Genomic DNA, 17,143 nt, shown 5'->3' with positions numbered 1-17,143 from the left:
AGATTATATAGAGATAGCCACACCCCAACTAAACCCACAATAAACCACTCTCCTGCCATCAGGAACTCCTGAAGGTCTCGTGCTCAGAGCAGCTGTAGGCACTCAGATCAGGAGATTACAAGAAATTCAGGATCTGGGGTCTCACTGCTCCCAAAATTTTGGGGTTCAATTAAAGGTGCCAGGATGAGCCAAAAGGGCACTAAAAATACGGTAAAGAAGTCTACTCACAACAGGTTCTATCTCTTTGTAATTCTTTATTCTGTTCTCTTTGTTCCATCATTTCACGTTGTTCCTTTTTGTTCTCTCTCGTTCTACATTGTTCTTAGTTCTATATCGTCCTACTTGTTACAAACGCTCCCAGTCATATACCCCAGCACTAGCAGGTGCCAGGGCTGGAATCCGTTTGCCTCATAGAAAAGCAGATAAAGATTTTCACACACACACACACACACACACACACACACACACACACACACACACACACAGAGAGAGAGAGAGAGAGAGAGAGAGAGAAAGAGAGAGAGGGGGGGGATCCATGGGAGTGTCTAGTACACATCTGGTGAATTTCTTTATGGAGAAAGTTAGTTTAAAAAGGAATTAAACTATCAGGGAATGCTAGAGGAGAAGGTTAGTGTACTACACCTCATTTTTAGGTGGTTAAACGGGTTTTTTTTTTCAGTAAAATTATGAATGGAGCAAGGATTGTTTAAATCAGTGCACCATTTCTTTTCTTCTAGTATGCATGAAGGCTACCAGCTAATCAGTCAACCAATGTAAGCAGTCAGAGGGAAGATGATGGTTCTTGATCAGATAGCACACACATCAGATGCTGCAGCTTTTACGAGTCTAGGTCTGGAGTTAGACTTACCATTCTAAGTGAAAAAGAGACCCAGGCCTCTAAATTATCTGTTCCATCCTATGCTATTATTAGTCATTCTGATTATGGATGTTGTGGGGTAAAACCAGAGCAGAAACTTGAGCAAATAGTAATTGTGCGTCCGTGGAGATCTGTGAATATTTAAAATGGGATGGATGCTCTTGCCTACATACTGACCAGATGCATGCTGATAATGAAAATTGCAGAATGGGAGTTCTCTGCACTTACCTAGGAGAGAGGAACAAGGCCTGGCAGTGGGAAACTGTTTTCATGAAACAGTTTTGAATTGTGGGAATTAATCCCCAAATGTGTTACAGAAAGGGAGTTAGCCCTAGTGAAAAATCTACAGCAAAGGACAACCACTTTATTCACAAAGCAATAATGCCCAAAAGCCGTGCCTTTTGGTTTAGCCTTTACCGGATCCCTTGGTTCTGATAAGATGCTTGTGAAAAGATGGCTGAGCAGTTACTATACAATATTGAGGCTTGTAGCAACCAATGAAGCAAGAAAATGAAATAAATTTTCTAAGAGCATCCAGAAATTTCTAAAGTGGAGGAGAAGGAGGGAGGAAATGAAAGGGAGAGAGAGAGTTTTACAAGGAATTGGGTGAATAGTAAGCTGGGAAGGATCTGCTGGGAGTTGGAGAAGGAAAAGCATGATCAAAACACACTATATAAAAATTGATAAAAATACAAAAGAGATTCAGGACTGAAGAACTCTTACAGAGGATATCAGGTTGTATGATACGATTTACACTCAAGTATGCCACATCGTAAATCTGAGATTAATGCATTAATGATAGAGAACAGCACAGAGGTATTAATGCGTGTGTTTAGTGTGTGAAATGTTAAGAGATATTTTATGGATAATTGGTAAGATTAGGAAATGTTAATTGATAAATTGTATTAAGGTTAAGAAGTGTTTTATGGATAATTAATAAGTCGAATGGAGGTGAGGAGCTGGTTTTATGTATTAGGATTATTAGGATTAGTAATTGTGATATTGAATTATTTGTGTATTTTCTATTACATGCATACTAAGAGTGTGAACCCCCCTTAATGCATTGCATATAGAGGCTACCAATAAAGAATCATTATAAAGACAAAATTTACAAAAAAGAAAAAAACTGTATCTATTTTTTGATCATTTTGCATTATTTCCAGCCTAGTTAATCTGACAGACTAAATGGTTTTCACAAATCTTGGAAGTAACATAGAGCATTTCCCCCTTTCAGTCCCTCTATTTCTAGTTCCTCCTTCCACCATCCCTCCGCCCACTCCATCCATGCCTCCTTCGCCTTTTCCATGCAGAAAGTAACCTCCTATAGATATCAACAAAACAGAGCATATCAGGTTGCAGTAAGCCTAGGTACCTTCTCTCATATTGAGACTCCACAGGGCAACACAGTATGAGGAATGGTGTCCCTTAGAGACGATGGATTTATATTGACAATGGTCTGACGGGTTAAAGTCTGTTATGGCAGGGAAGCAAGGCAGTGGATGCACAAGTCATGGGGCGGCTGGTTACACTGGGTGTACAGTCACAAGCGGATTATGCACAGTAAGTCAATATGGGCTACAGACATACACAGGAGTGAGGCTGTACATACTGTCTACAACCTTCCATCACAATGCCACCAACTGGGGAACCAAGTATTCAAACACAGGAGAGCATTCAGATTCAAACTGCAATGCTGTGTTGGTCTCACAAACAACTAATTATTCTTTCTCTCATTTTAACAGCAAATCCAAATATCTCAAAGATGTTTATTATATTTAGTTCTATATACCTCAATTCTCTTAACTGAAATTATTCTTTTTCCCCTTCTATTAACAAAATAGCAACTTTCAAGGTCAGAAGTGATGTCAAAGCTGATAACTTTTAAGGTGTAATCCCATTCATTTCTTTTGTGGAGCAGTAGTTGGCAGACTTGCTCACCTGATTTTGAAGAACTTTGCTTATTTCTAGGAACACATTCCTGTGGTTCTTGCTTGAAGTTATATGACCTTACATTTAGATTCCTCTCATGGTTCTTCACAATGTTCTTCCCTGAACACTTGAGAGCCTTGGGCTCTATCTTAGATGTGTTTTATACAAATTTCTTTCCATGAGTGAACATCCAATTTCATGAATGAGGAAACTTTGATAATAAAAAGTCACTAACTTAAATCTCCAACCAGGACCTTTCTTTAGAATTTTTATTGTCATGATTAATTATTTTACAAAAGTCCATGATTTTATTCATCTGATTGATAAGAATATGTATAATTTTTCTTCAATTTGTAGCAATCCCCATAAATACCATTCTTATTATCATCTGATTTTCTGATAGCACTACTCAAAATAGCAAATGAAACATTAAATGAATGTCAAAGTCGAGACAGCTGGTATTGTCGTATACCTGATTTAAAAGGGAAAATTTTCAGATGTTCTCAATTAAAAATAATGAACTTTCTTATGTTTATAATAGAAAACTGTTGACTTTGACAAGAATAAAAATAACATGCAGTTGAAGTATTATAAAAAGGACTAGGTGTTAGGTGTAACGAATAAAGTTATAAGTGAATTGTTGGGATCTAATAGAAGGAAGAACTAAGCAGGGTTCCTGATGAAAATGTGTGGTGTGAAATGGAGAACAGAAGTCAAATAAAACTTCTAACACTTTAATATCTGGTTCTTTAGTTATTTTCCTTCTGAAATGTAAAGAAAAAAGCAAGACATTGTGCTTTTTGGATAATCTAGAGGTGATTTAAAACACACAGAAGGTTGTGTGCAGAATATATGCAAATTTGATGCTGTTTTATAAAAGATCTAAGCAATCCAGATGTTGATATCCACAGGGTGTCTCAAGAACAAGCTACAACCCAAGGATGTCTGACCTAATCTTTGTTTTTTCCCAAGGTGAATGTCAGGTTGTGTTGAGGAGACATATGAGCAAGTATATGGGGAGCTATAGGGAACCTGGACATCTCTCAGTAGGGAAGTGTGAGAAAATAACTTTTGTCTAAACAGGACCTGCTGGCAATGCTCAACATCCACCTGACTTACTACTGGGCCTAATTTCCTTTGTTTTTCCTCATTTTTGGGTTGCCAAAGTCTTTTCCTTATTTATCATCCTCCAATACTGGAGACATATGCTAGTATGCAGGAGACTCAGATTCTTACCCATCTTCTTGCTGGTAGAGAACTACAGAATGTTACATCTTGGAACTGAATTTTGGGTATATCAGTAGACTATATATAGTAGCTTTATTCCTAGTAATAGAGAACTCATTAGGAATCTGTCATCTGGCTACTCATTAGTGACATCTGTGGGTTACCAGAAAATGGAACCACAATGATACTGCTTCTCTTTTGCATGTGTGTGTGTGTGCATACATATATACATATATGTATGTAATGGTATCAACATATTTGACCTATTGTGCCCCTTCATAAATGAAAAAAGAAGTGTGGTAAAAAAAAATAAAGTTATCAAACACATGCTGTAGTACTTGCATGATAGAATGCTTGATTTTTTAAGAGGTGGCAGCCAGGCTAAATAAAGCTTGTCAATATTTACAATAAAATATCATACAAGAGTTAGAAGTAATGTGTTAACCAAGTACAAAACAGCCTCTGTGAATCTTAAAGTAAATAGTTAATGATGGAAGTAAGCCATAATGTGAATAAACTGTGTGCAGGAATAAATACACATAAATGACAGGAGCAAGATGATAAGGATACTCAGCAATGATTAAATGACAGGAGTAGAAAGGTAAAGTCACACCAGTTTCTCATGAAATGTACTTTGGTCTTGAGTTGATTTAACCCTGTTCTGTCTTTGAGAGTTAAAAACAAGTGAATAGCACTTGCTATAATTAAGATTCAGTGGCTGTTCTCTATGGGCGGAGCCTAAAGGGTAAAAGAAATGATACTGATTGCCTGCTTTTTTTGTTTTAGAGCTCGCTTTAGGGGAACCAAATAAATTTTAAGAATTATACTGAGCAACCAGTTTTTCATGTTCCATTTATTTACAAGTCAACGTGTTAAAGTTCTTACACATTAGATATTTATATTTCTAAGTCCAATGGCCCCTATGGCAGCAGTCTCATGGTACTATGAAGTCTACTTTTGAGACCTTTAAACAAGCTTGCTATTCTTCCTGTTACACCAGACAGCTATTTACCTAAATATCCAAGAAGATCATCAGAGAGATTACACTCTGATCACCCTTTCTAAAGAAGCTCTCTTTAGATAAGTTCAGACAGAATTTCTCTCCTGGACCATAAAGCATATTTGCTTTAATGAAAAGCTATAAGATGTTTAAGAAATATAAATTCAACTTTTTTCAATATAACCCATTGGTTAGCATAACCAGCAATATACTCAAGGGTCTAAAAAAAATTGATTCAAGGTTTTTTTTTTTTCTGGAGAAAACCTAATCTCAATGCTTTTAAGGGACTAAATTGAAGCTCAGAAAGTTTCATTTTTAATTTGGTTGAATTGGTTTGAAATTGAAGAAGCATACCTAACTTATTAGTTTTTTTTTTTATCTTCAGCTTTAAAAAAGATACAGTAAGAGGGGATGAGAGAAGTTGAAAGAAGGGAAGGAGGGAACAATGATGGATTGTAGTTAAAGTAAAAATGTATTTGTAAACAGACAAAGCCTGGCCAGGAGGACATTTTTGATTCATAAATTAGTAATGTGTGTAGAAGATTTGGGTTTTGTAAGTCGGAATAATGACTACATATAAAACTTATATTTATGTTTATAAATAGTTATTAACTTCATCCAAAATACATGTATTAGTGTTGGTACCTAAAATTTACAGTTAAACAAAATCACTTTGAAAAGCAGCACATATATTTAAAAAACAAATTTGATGTATAGCTAATTAATGAAAGCTAAATAATACTCAAGACAGGAAGTATTTCTATTTCAATTTAGAAAATAAGTATGGGTTAAAAAGCAGGAATTATAGGTCTTATGCATTTTATATTTTGCCTGTGACTTTTGTGTGTCTTGCAGATTTAAGTTTTATATAATTTCCTGTAACATGTCAAAGGACGAGGAATAAATAACATAAAGTTGCATGGTTTCCTTCTGAAAAAAACTCAATGGTGGTATCTTAAAGGAAGGTTTGTAAGCATTGACCTGCACTGTGCTATAAAATTAGTATTTATTTCTGTCATCACTTTGTTAATGAGAATCCCCCATGTTAATGGCATGTGATCCCTCGGCATGTGTGTAATGGAAATAAAAGTCCCTTAAGCCTTGCCTAGTAACATAGAGTATAGATATATCTTTTTCCTTCATTTTCATTGCGTCTATCTATTTTTCTCTTACATAGATTTATAAAACAAACAATAGATTCCTACAAGAAATTGTTGTCTTTTCAATATATCTACTAAAGACTACATTATTTAAAATATTAAGTTATTAAAGATGGCCAGAATGTCCTTAAAGTATATGGCACACACTTGTATGTATGTATATACCTGGACTAAGCATTTACAACATGTACTGCTCTTTCTGACCATTGTATGAACTACTGGAAAAATCCCAAGCCTGTTTATCAGCTCAGAAATGCTGAATATGTGTGTGGGCACAAGCTTCTGCAAAGAGAAACAGTTTATTGCGAGGAGGAGCTGGATCCCCAATGAGAATAACAAGTTTCTTAGAAAAAGCTATATGAAGCCATGGGGAGAGAAATGGTTTTAAAGTACAATGAATAAAAAAGAATGCCTCGGCATCTGAGGGAACATAGAGCAGAAATTTCAACACAGACTAAGAAAAACAAAAGTATGCTTATTCACACAGGGTTTGAGCTATGTGTTTTTGTTGTTGTTTAAAATTTGCTTTCTCTTAATTCTCCTGTTGCTACCTTACATTTTTGAAGCATACTTAAATGCTGAATAAATCTACCATTTACTTAAAGACTAATTTCTATTAATATCAATATTCCAGTTCTAGAAAACTATGATAAATTAATAAAGGAAATCGTGTATGTTTACTTTGTCATTTTGGGATGATTCTTATTACCTGTGGACCAAGGATTTAGAGACAGAAGTTGATGAATTGTTGCTTTTGAATTACTTCCAATGACTGAGTCAAAATCAGTCTGCTCAGGAGAAGTCATATTTATAAATAAGAAAAGCTCTCACTTCCCCGTGGGAACTCTCTGTTCTTGTATTCTAAATAACCAAGTCTCAACTATGCTATGCTGCTTTGATGATAAAACACGTATAAGCATAGGTTTTGCTTAAAAGAATAATCATTTATTCTTTGAGCAATACTTCATAAGATGAGGTCATTATAGTCTAACATTTCATTGTATTGTACTGTGACTAATCATGCTGTGAACTTGACTACATCTAATCAACTGAAGCTTAAGCTTGTGACCACTGTGTAGGATATTCATCCTATTGTTTGAAGTAAGATGTCCTACCCTAAATATGGGTGTCAAGTTCATCCATGCTGTTGCTGGAGTATTCCTTTACTGATATTAAAACCTACTTTTTTAGTATTTTAACTCAGACCAGAAGCTCTTCAAGGATTTTTCAGGCCATTGGCACCATGTTTAAAAGCTGCTGAGACATCTACATTCATCGACTTAGCAACTACTTGATTCTTTCTAGTGTAGAATAGTCATTGTTGGAATACCTAGACTGTATCCTATAAGCCAATCTAATAAATCCCCTTTTAGTCTCTCTCTCTCTCTCTCTCTCTCTCTCTCTCTCTCTCTCTCTCTCTCTGTATCATTTTCTCTCTCTTGCTCTTTCTCTCTGTCTCTCATTCACTCTCTGTGTGTTTCCATGCTATTTTATGTTTGTTATATCAGTTCTGTTCCTTTCAAGATACCTCAATTATTTCACTGTATGTTGGAAAATATGTCTTATCTACATTTTCCATTGCTGACCCAAAAAAGGAAAGCCTTATTTTAGTTTTTGTACTTATAAAAGTTATATGCAAAGACATTTATTACAGCAAACCCAATTCTGTTCTTTCTCCAAAATATAATTTTTCTAACATTTGTGTGGTAAGCAGTAAAAGAACAAAACAATATATAACCCATCGAAAGTTAGAAACTGCACATTTGAGTTCCAATTCACTGCAATACCCTGTGTAAGAGTAGTCTTTGTTTAATTTTCTGCCAGGTCAGATGGAAAATTCAATTTTTTTATCTGTGAGTTCTTACTTCCAGACCAAATTCTTTCCATACACTTGAGCTAAATGTTAATGCCTGCTTTCTATTCCTGTAATTCAAGACCACAGTAGCACTTAACAACAAACGTGCTTCCCTGAAACTCCAATTTACTGGAAGCCTCCTTGTTTGGTTTCTTTTACTGACCATTTCCAATATTGACCTTATTTATTGCCAGACTATTCCCTTCAATTCACCAAACCATATAATTAACTTAAAATACTGTCCTGTGCACACATGGAGGTTCCCAGAAAGGAAAGTAATTAAGATCTCCTGGGTAAACTGGGAGGGAGATAAAAGGTAGAAGTTGGGGATGGGAAATTGAGGGATCAAGAAGACTGACTTGGGGGAGGTATGAATTAGGAGAGCAATGAAAGAAGTATCTTAACAGACGGAGTCATTGTGGTGTTAGGGAGAAAAATGATATTAAAGAAATTCTCAGGAATACACAAGGACAACCCCAGCTAAGACTCCAAGCAATAGCGGAGATGGTATCTGTAAGAACCTTCCCCTTTAAATAGGGTGGTCATTAATCTGTCCTTCCTCCATCTTAACTAACCCATTCCCTCAGGTTATCAGAGGGAAGAAGAGGAGGGTTGTGGCCAGATTTTTTTGAATCCCCAAGGAAGGCCTTATACCCTTGGAGAACTGGATGGTAAGTAGAAAGGGAAAGGGGGAGGGGCAGGAGAAGGGGAAGAGAGAAGGAACTGAAGTTAGTGTGAAAAATAAAATGTAAATTTTTCTGCTAAAATAAATGCTGTTCTATGTCTAGCCCCCGTTTCCCGTTTCTTATCTTCCATCACATACTCATGAGTATAACGTCATAGTGCTTCACTGTGGCCTTTAGTGCAATATGTCCTGAGAGAGTCATAGCAAAGAAAATCACTCTGAATTCTACTCTCTTTCTGCCTTGTGACTTCCTGTGATATTTCCTCCAGTGTCCTTGTGTGGCATGCTATAAGTTTAACAAAGACCTAGGAGTATAATAATGCTATAGCCTGTTTATCCCTCAATATCTATACCTCATCCTATCTCATGCAAAACCATGTGCTTCAATTGCTTTACTGCCTTTGGGATTAAATGATTTGGAAATATGCCTTTGGTTATCTACATTCACAGTGAAATTTTTAAAAAAATAAGTTAAACTACATTGTTTTTTGAAAATATGAGAAAAGCTATTTGTCTATCCTTTGGAATGAATTACAAAAATTAAGTCATTGATATGGGATGCCTTTCTATATATGCATCACTTTTATTGCTTAATGAATAAAGCTGTTTATGTCTTAGCTGAGTTAAGCCAGGAAGGAAATTCCAACAGAAATATATAGAGTAGGCAGTATCTGGGAGACATCATACAGCTGTCAAAGGAGACAGACACCAAAACCTTACCTGGTAAGTCACAGTCTCATGGTGATACACAGAAAAATAGACATGGATTAATTTAAGATGTAAGAGCTAGCTAAGAATATGCCTAAGTTATTGGCCAAACAACGTTATAATTAATAAAGTTTCTGTGTGATTATTCAGGTCTGGGCAGCCAGGAACAAATGAGAAATCTCCATTTAAAAATGATGCCAGCGTGAGACAACTACATCCACATAAAAATTGAGAGAGCTTGGGAAGGAATTCTAGTCACAAAAGAACAGAGTTAAGCACAGCTTCTTGGTACCTGTATTTTTTCAGATAAGCTCTGTTTGCTGGCTGTGAGCAAAGATGCAGCTCCTCTAAAAGAAGGCATCCTTACTCAGAATTAGCAACACAACCTACTCAGCTGCTTTAAAAAATGGTGGCTTCCTGGTTTGGGCTGGTAGCACCAACTCTCACTCTTTCAGGATGTCCTGCATTTAAATGGGTTTAGTGAGCAGCATGTTACAACTTCCTGAATGGCAACATACCCACTGTGTCCCTGGAGTTGGGGCAATAAGCATGGCTTACAGAGGCAGTAAATGTATCTCCACCATATTAAAAGATCAGGAGAGGCAGAGCCAGTATTGCAACCACACTGCTTACCCTTTTAAAATGCTACTTGTCAGATACACAATAGGGCAGATTCAGACATAAAAGACCTCTAAATGAGACACAGTGTGTTTAAAAAATGTACATAGCCATGGGAGAGAGAAGAATAAAAATTATAAATAAAACCAAATCTTTAAAGAGACAGTAAAAATAATATAAAAGAGTACAATCGTAGATTAAAGGAGTAAAGAAAAATAAACCACGTAAGATGAAATATATCCAGAGAATCTAAATTATGCATATAATTGTTTTTTTTTTTCTTTGAATTTTTTTGACTACGGAGAGACATTTGATTCTGGAGGCTGCTAAGTTAAACCAACATAAATGTATCTTGAATTCAAAATTTGTGTCTAAAGATATGCTGCTTTGAAGAAGTTCTGCTTTTGTTTCCACAGAAGATGAGAACCTATGGATTTCTTTCTAGGCAATGTAGTTTAATGGGAAAAAAAATGTTCTCCATGAACCCTAAAAATATTTCACCTAACAAAAAACAGAAAGTGGTTTAAAGAAAACTATGCCCATATTCCCAAAATAATTATTTTCATTTAAAGAACATTGATTATGAGTGATTAATGGGAACAGTCAATTTTTTTAAAAAATAAAAAAGTAATGGGGATATGATATGGAGATGAATATTTTCAATTGTTCTGGATCTTGATCTATTGATACAAATCTAAGGTTCATTTTATTATACCATATATATATATATATATATATATATATATATATATATATATTTCTCCTCTTGCTTAAGGTATTACATTTGTGTAGCTCATTTAAACATATAATGTATATTTTAATATTACACATTAACGATAGTTACTTATAATAGTCAAACTTAAAGTCATGTCAGTTAGATTTTCTAGATATACATAGATATATTTCAGCTAGAGAGATAATCTTCAACAAGCCAAGAAGCTATAGACTATAGCATTTAGAATGCATTAAATTTAGAGTTTTCACAAAAGTTAGATATATCTGCTTCTGGCATCTCCAATTACTTCAGAGGGAAATGATGTGGGTGTCTTTTTGTATGTGTGTTGCTTTTATAGGTTAACGAATAAAGCTATTTTGGCTAATGGATTAGCACAGTAAAGCTAGGTGGGAAATCTGAACAGAGAGAATAGGCAGAGTCTGGGAGATGTCATGTAGTTGCTAAAAGAGACAGATACCAAAACCTTATCTAGTAAGTCACAGCCTTGTGGCAAGAAACAGAGTAATAGAAATGGGTTAATTTAGGATATAAGAGCTAGTTAAAATTATTAGCCAAATAGTGCTATAATTAATAAAGGTACTGATATTAGGCCTTGTTGGCACAGCTTACTCTGAAATATGTGAAGAATAGTAAATGTCAACATAAAAATACTTTACAGTACTTTTTGGGATCTATGTCTTCATCATCTGTACATTTGGAATTGATGACACTAGCAGAGTTAAAAAGAAAACAATATTTAAACATAAAGAATATATTTAAAAAGTCATAGGAGTATCCTTTGCAGGAAGGTAACACCATTAATCTTAGCAAATTGACTGCTTGGATTATGCTGACTTCTTTGCTGTTATGTGCTTCCTTTTCACTTTTAATACAACTCCTCTTGTTGTGGTGACCAGCAATCATAAGATTGTTTCATTGCCTCTTCATAACTGTAATTTTGCTACTGTACTGAACTGTCAATGTCAAGAGATATCTTGATTGTGGGAGCCATTGTGGGGCAAGTAAGAAACTTGGCACGAGAGAAATTACCAGGAATCCACAAGGATGACCATAGCTAAGAGCCTAAACCACAGTGGAGAGGGGGCCTGAACTGGAGTAGTCAGATTGATGACTATCTTAAATGTCACCATTGAAACTTCATCCAGGAACTAATGGAGACAAGAGCAGAGATCCACAGCAGAACACTGGACTGAACTTCCAAAGTCAAGTCGAAGAGTGCAAAGAGTGAGAATACAAGCAAACAGGTCGAGTCCATGATGGGGATACCCACTGAAACAGTTTATCTGAATTAATGGGAGCCCACCAACTCTGGCCTGACAGTGAAGGAACCAGCATAGGACCAAGCTAGGACCTCTGAATGTGGTTTACAATTGTATGATTGGGGCAGATTGTAGGGTCACTGTCAGTGGGTCCATGATTTACCTTTACTGATTGTACTGACTTTTGGGAACCCATTCTCTTTGGAGGGATAGCTTGCTAGGGTACCTAGATATAGTAGAGAGGACCTTGGTCCTGCCTCAAAGCAATGTGCCTTATCTTCTCTAAGGAGTGGATGGGGAGTGAGGCAGTGAGAAAGTGGTAAAGGGAATGGGAGGAAGGGAAGGAGTGGGAACTGGGGAACTGGGATTGATATGTAAAATGAAAAAAGGTAGATTTAAAAAAAAATAAAATACAAAACAAAAATAAATAAAAGCAAACCAAGCAAAACAAAACAAATCAGCAACAGCAACAACAAAAATCAAGCTACTGCTGTTGTTCCCAGAAGGACAGGATATGATTGTCAAATCACCTTCCAAATAACTATGTGTATGGACATAGAAAGAATCCTTCTGCTACCTGGTTTTGTCATGTAAATGTCTTTAACATTGAACAAAAATTTATGAAGACTCAAAAGTACTCAGAATAGAAATACATAATTGTCAAATGCCTAACCACACCTAGGGACATCTGTGTCATCTGCTCCATTTAAAAGGTCATTAAAGAAGGGGAAAACATTTTCTTACATGGTCTGGTAAAGTATATATACTGTAATAACTGGACTTTTATCCATACTCCTACAATCAATAGAAATGAAACTCACTGGGTCATAGACAATAAAACATAAATCTAAAAGATGTGTTTGACAGATAGACAAAGGGAATTAATGAATATATGTGTGGAGGGCAAGAGAGGGTAACAGGTAACTGAAAGAAATACATTTTGGACATATATAAAATCCATTATTATGTGAAGTTAATTTATGCTAATTATTAAGTCTAATGCAATCATGAGTATCCCAAAAAAGTTGAAGGTTGTAGAACAATTGATAGTGGTTGCTGAAAAAGGGACTGAAACTTAAGTCACATTTATTAAAGCATAGTATTTGTCATTTGAATCCAATATCTACTTATTTATTTAAGAGTAAAGAAAGGAGAAAATTGACAATGTAAAAATCTACAAAGACTGTGTTTTAAAAGCTGTCATGAAAGGCATTGGAAGCTGGTGTATTCATGACCATAATCTCTGTTGTTATTTGTCAGTGATTATCCCAAGAACAATGATTCTGTCTTCTTAATATAAGTACTTATCTCTAAACTTTCTATTCAAATGTAAGAAAGAAAAACAATTTAAAACTGTGTAGGTTTAAACTAGAATGAGAAGGAGGGTACTCAGAAGTATAAATGATAGTTGTGCTGAATTTTAGTGACTGGAGAGGTTGCAGCATAGGACAGAAAAGGTACCCAATGGAAATATAAATGTCATTCACTACTTCAGAAGCCCAGGGTGGTCAAAAAGTCACAGAGATCACAGAAGACTGTGCTGGCAGCTAGTTACACTCACCCGGCTGTGCGCAGCGAGACCTGAGGACAAAGTGAAAGAACCAAGAGGAAACTAGGTTAATGGACTTTTCTAGATGCTCTTCAATGACACAGAAAGTTAGAGCACAAGGGAGGAGACCAGACATAACCACGCTTTGCTCCTGCGATGGAACTGAGGTCAAACACAAAGCAAGAAATAGAGTGCTCCCCCGGTGCTCAGGTACTTCACCAAACAAAGAATCAGAAAGCTATCAAACAGTTTATGTAGCTACACAGAATACATTTCTCTTCCAAACTAAATTTTACCTCAACAATGGCAAAAATAAATGATTCTAGGAATATAGAAGTTTTAAGAAATGAAAGACTTCAAAAAAAAATCCTTCTCTGTCTCTTAAATTTTTACTCTAGGAATAAACAAACTGCATTTTTTCTTTTTGCTAAAAACACACAGAAAAGTAAGTAATAACTGAAGTCTATGGCTATTTTGATTTAGTTACAGATCATAAATTTCAACATATATTTGAAATCAGATTTACAGATTGTCTTAACATATGAAACCTATACATAGAAAGAAGAGGAATAATAAAATAAATTCAAGGATGATCACAGGAAGAAACACAGAGCTCCTACTGTAATCACTCTCAGCTGTCCACTGACAGTCACTTGGGAAGAGGGAACCTCACCCGAAAAGTTCAGACAGTCTTGTGCCCATGTCTATGGGACATTTTCATAACCCCTAATGAATACAGGAGCATCCAATCCAATATGAGCAGTGCTATCTCCAAGCAAGTGGGCCAGGGTTGTATAACTTTTGGAATTCAGAGTGCCAGTCAGGAGAATTCTTAATTGAATTCTGCTTTAAGACCCTTCCTTGGGCTCCCTCCTTGGCTTCCCTTGATGATGGACTTTAACTTCAAAGCTATAATAAACCCTTTGCTATTGGACATGGTGTTTATCACAGCAACACCAAGCAAACTAGCAAAGTTAATATGAACTTGTAAAAAGCAATGACTGAGAATGAAAAGAGTAATGAAATATAGATCAGCACTTGTCTGCCTTGCAAGCAACATAAGAGTGTGCCAAGATATGCATGTGCACTTGGAAGTAAATAAGTGAAATAATATTGGCATTTTCAGTTAGCTTTCTTTGTCAATGTGGCAGGTTTCAGCAGGAAAATTTAGTTGTCATGACATTTTTCTGATCCAAGATTTTAGCGTCAATGCAGGCAAATAATAATTTTCAGAATGGAGCAAATAAAAGAAAGAAAGCATATAATCATAGATTTCAGTGTGTCAGGATAAGGCTGCAACACGTCAAGGAGTTAAAATTAATTATATAATGTAAATGGAATTATTCACACCTATTATCAAATTATAATAGGTAACTATTTTGAGATATTCTGATGTGCTGAAGTTTTAAAACAGAAAGAAAATCTGCTGTATTGTTACAGATTATCTTATAATTTCATTGTTATTTTTTTTAAAAAATAAGAAGTTCCCTTCCTTTTGAACTGTGCTTGACTAAATTATGTTTTGGACAAAAGCATCCATAACTAGAAAACGTATATAAATACGCACGCACACACACACACACACACACACACACACACACACACACAGCTGTAGAATGTTCAAGGTTCATAGGTAAATAATGGAAAACGATAATGTGTGTGAGGCTGCATCAAGTGTATTCATGTGCCATCCATGTGGACCCATGAGTGTATGTATCTGTGTTTATATGTGTATTGTGTGTATATGGGTTTGTGTGTTTGTGTGTGCATGCACATGTGTGCCTGTGGTGTATGTGCATGTGTACCAATGTGGAGAGAGTGGAGGCCCCAGAAGGATTTCCAGTGTCTACTATATATTCTTTAAATGGAATCTTCTACTGTACATGGCTGAAAGTTAGCAAGCTCAGGTGTCTCTCCTATCTCTGTTCACACAGCACTGAGGTTGCAGGTATGTATCACCATTCTCTAGGTTCTTTCATAGGTACAAGATATCTAAATTCTGATCCATATGTTTGTGTATGAAGTTCTATTTCTCCTTGTTTGAGTTACTTTCTTAGTCCAAGAAAAATGTCCTATAAGAAATATTTGTTATAGAGAAAGAAAGGGTGTGCATTTGGGTGGGCAGGAAAGTGAGGAGGATCAGGGAAGAATTCGAGGAAAGAAAAATCATAATAATATTATATTAATATGCTTAATATATAATATTATATATATATATATAAAATGAAGTATTTTTTGGGTCTGGCTTACCTCACTCAGGATAGTGTTTTCTATTTCCATCCATTTGCATGCAAAATTCAAGAAGTCCTTGTTTTTTATTGCTGAGTAGTACTCTAATATGTATATATTCCATACTTTCTTCATCCATTCTTCCACTGAAGGGCATCTAGGTTGTTTCCAGGTTCTGGCTATCACAAACAATGCTGCTATGAACATCGTAGAGCATATACTTTTGTTGTATGATAGGGCCTCTCTTGGGTATATTCCCAAGAGTGGTATTGCTGGATCCAGGGGTAGGTTGATCCCGAATTTCCTGAGAAACCGAAACACTGCTTTCCAAAGTGGTTGCACAAGTTTGCATTCCCACCAGCAATGGATGAGTGTACCCCTTTCTCCACAACCTCTCCAGCAAAGGCTATCATTGGTGTTTTTGATTTTAGCCATTCTGACAGGTGTAAGATGGTATCTTAAAGTTGTCTTGATTTGCATTTCCCTGATCGCTAAGGAAGTTGAGCATGACCTTAAGTGTCTTTTGGCCATTTGAAGTTCTTCTGTTGAGAATTCTCTGTTCAGCTCAATGCCCCATTTTATAATTGGGTTGGTTAGCCTTTTGCGGTCTAGTTTCCTGAGATCTTTATATATTTTGGAGATCAGACCTTTGTCAGTTGCGGGGTTGGTGAAGATCTTCTCCCAGTTAATGGTTTGCCTTTGTGTCTTAGTGACAGTGTCCTTTGCTTTACAGAAGCTTCTCAGTCTCAGGAGGTCCCATTTATTCAATGAGGTCCTTAAAAAGAGCAACATGGGATGTACTCACTCATATTTGGTTTCTAGCCATAAATAAAGGACATTGAGCCTATAATTAGTGATCCTAGAGAAGCTAAATAAGGAGAACCCAAAGAAAAACATATAGGCATCCTCCTGAATATTAACCTTCAGCAGGTGATGAAAGGAGACAGAGACAGAGACCCACATTGGAGCACCAGACTGAAATCTCAAGGTCCAAATCAGGAGCAGAAGGAGAGAGAGCATGAGCAAGGAACTCAGGACCGCAAGGGGTGCACCCACACACTGAGACAATGGGGATGTTCTACTGGGAATTCACCAAGACCAGCTGGCCTGGGTCTGGAAAAGCCTGGGATAAAACCAGACTCTCTGAACATAGCGGAAAATGAGGACTACTGAGAACTCAAGAACAATGGCAATGGGTTTCTGATCCTACTGCATGCACTGGCATTGTGGGAGCCTAGGCAGTTTGGATGCTCAACTTACTAGACCTGGATGGAGGTGGGGGTTCCTTGGACTTCCCACAGGACAGGGAAC

This window comes from Microtus pennsylvanicus, chromosome 15, assembly GCF_037038515.1.
Source record: "Microtus pennsylvanicus isolate mMicPen1 chromosome 15, mMicPen1.hap1, whole genome shotgun sequence".
NCBI classification, from domain to species: Eukaryota; Metazoa; Chordata; class Mammalia; order Rodentia; family Cricetidae; genus Microtus; species Microtus pennsylvanicus.
The sequence above is the reverse complement of the archived record's forward strand: the minus strand, read 5'-3'. Positions refer to the sequence as shown.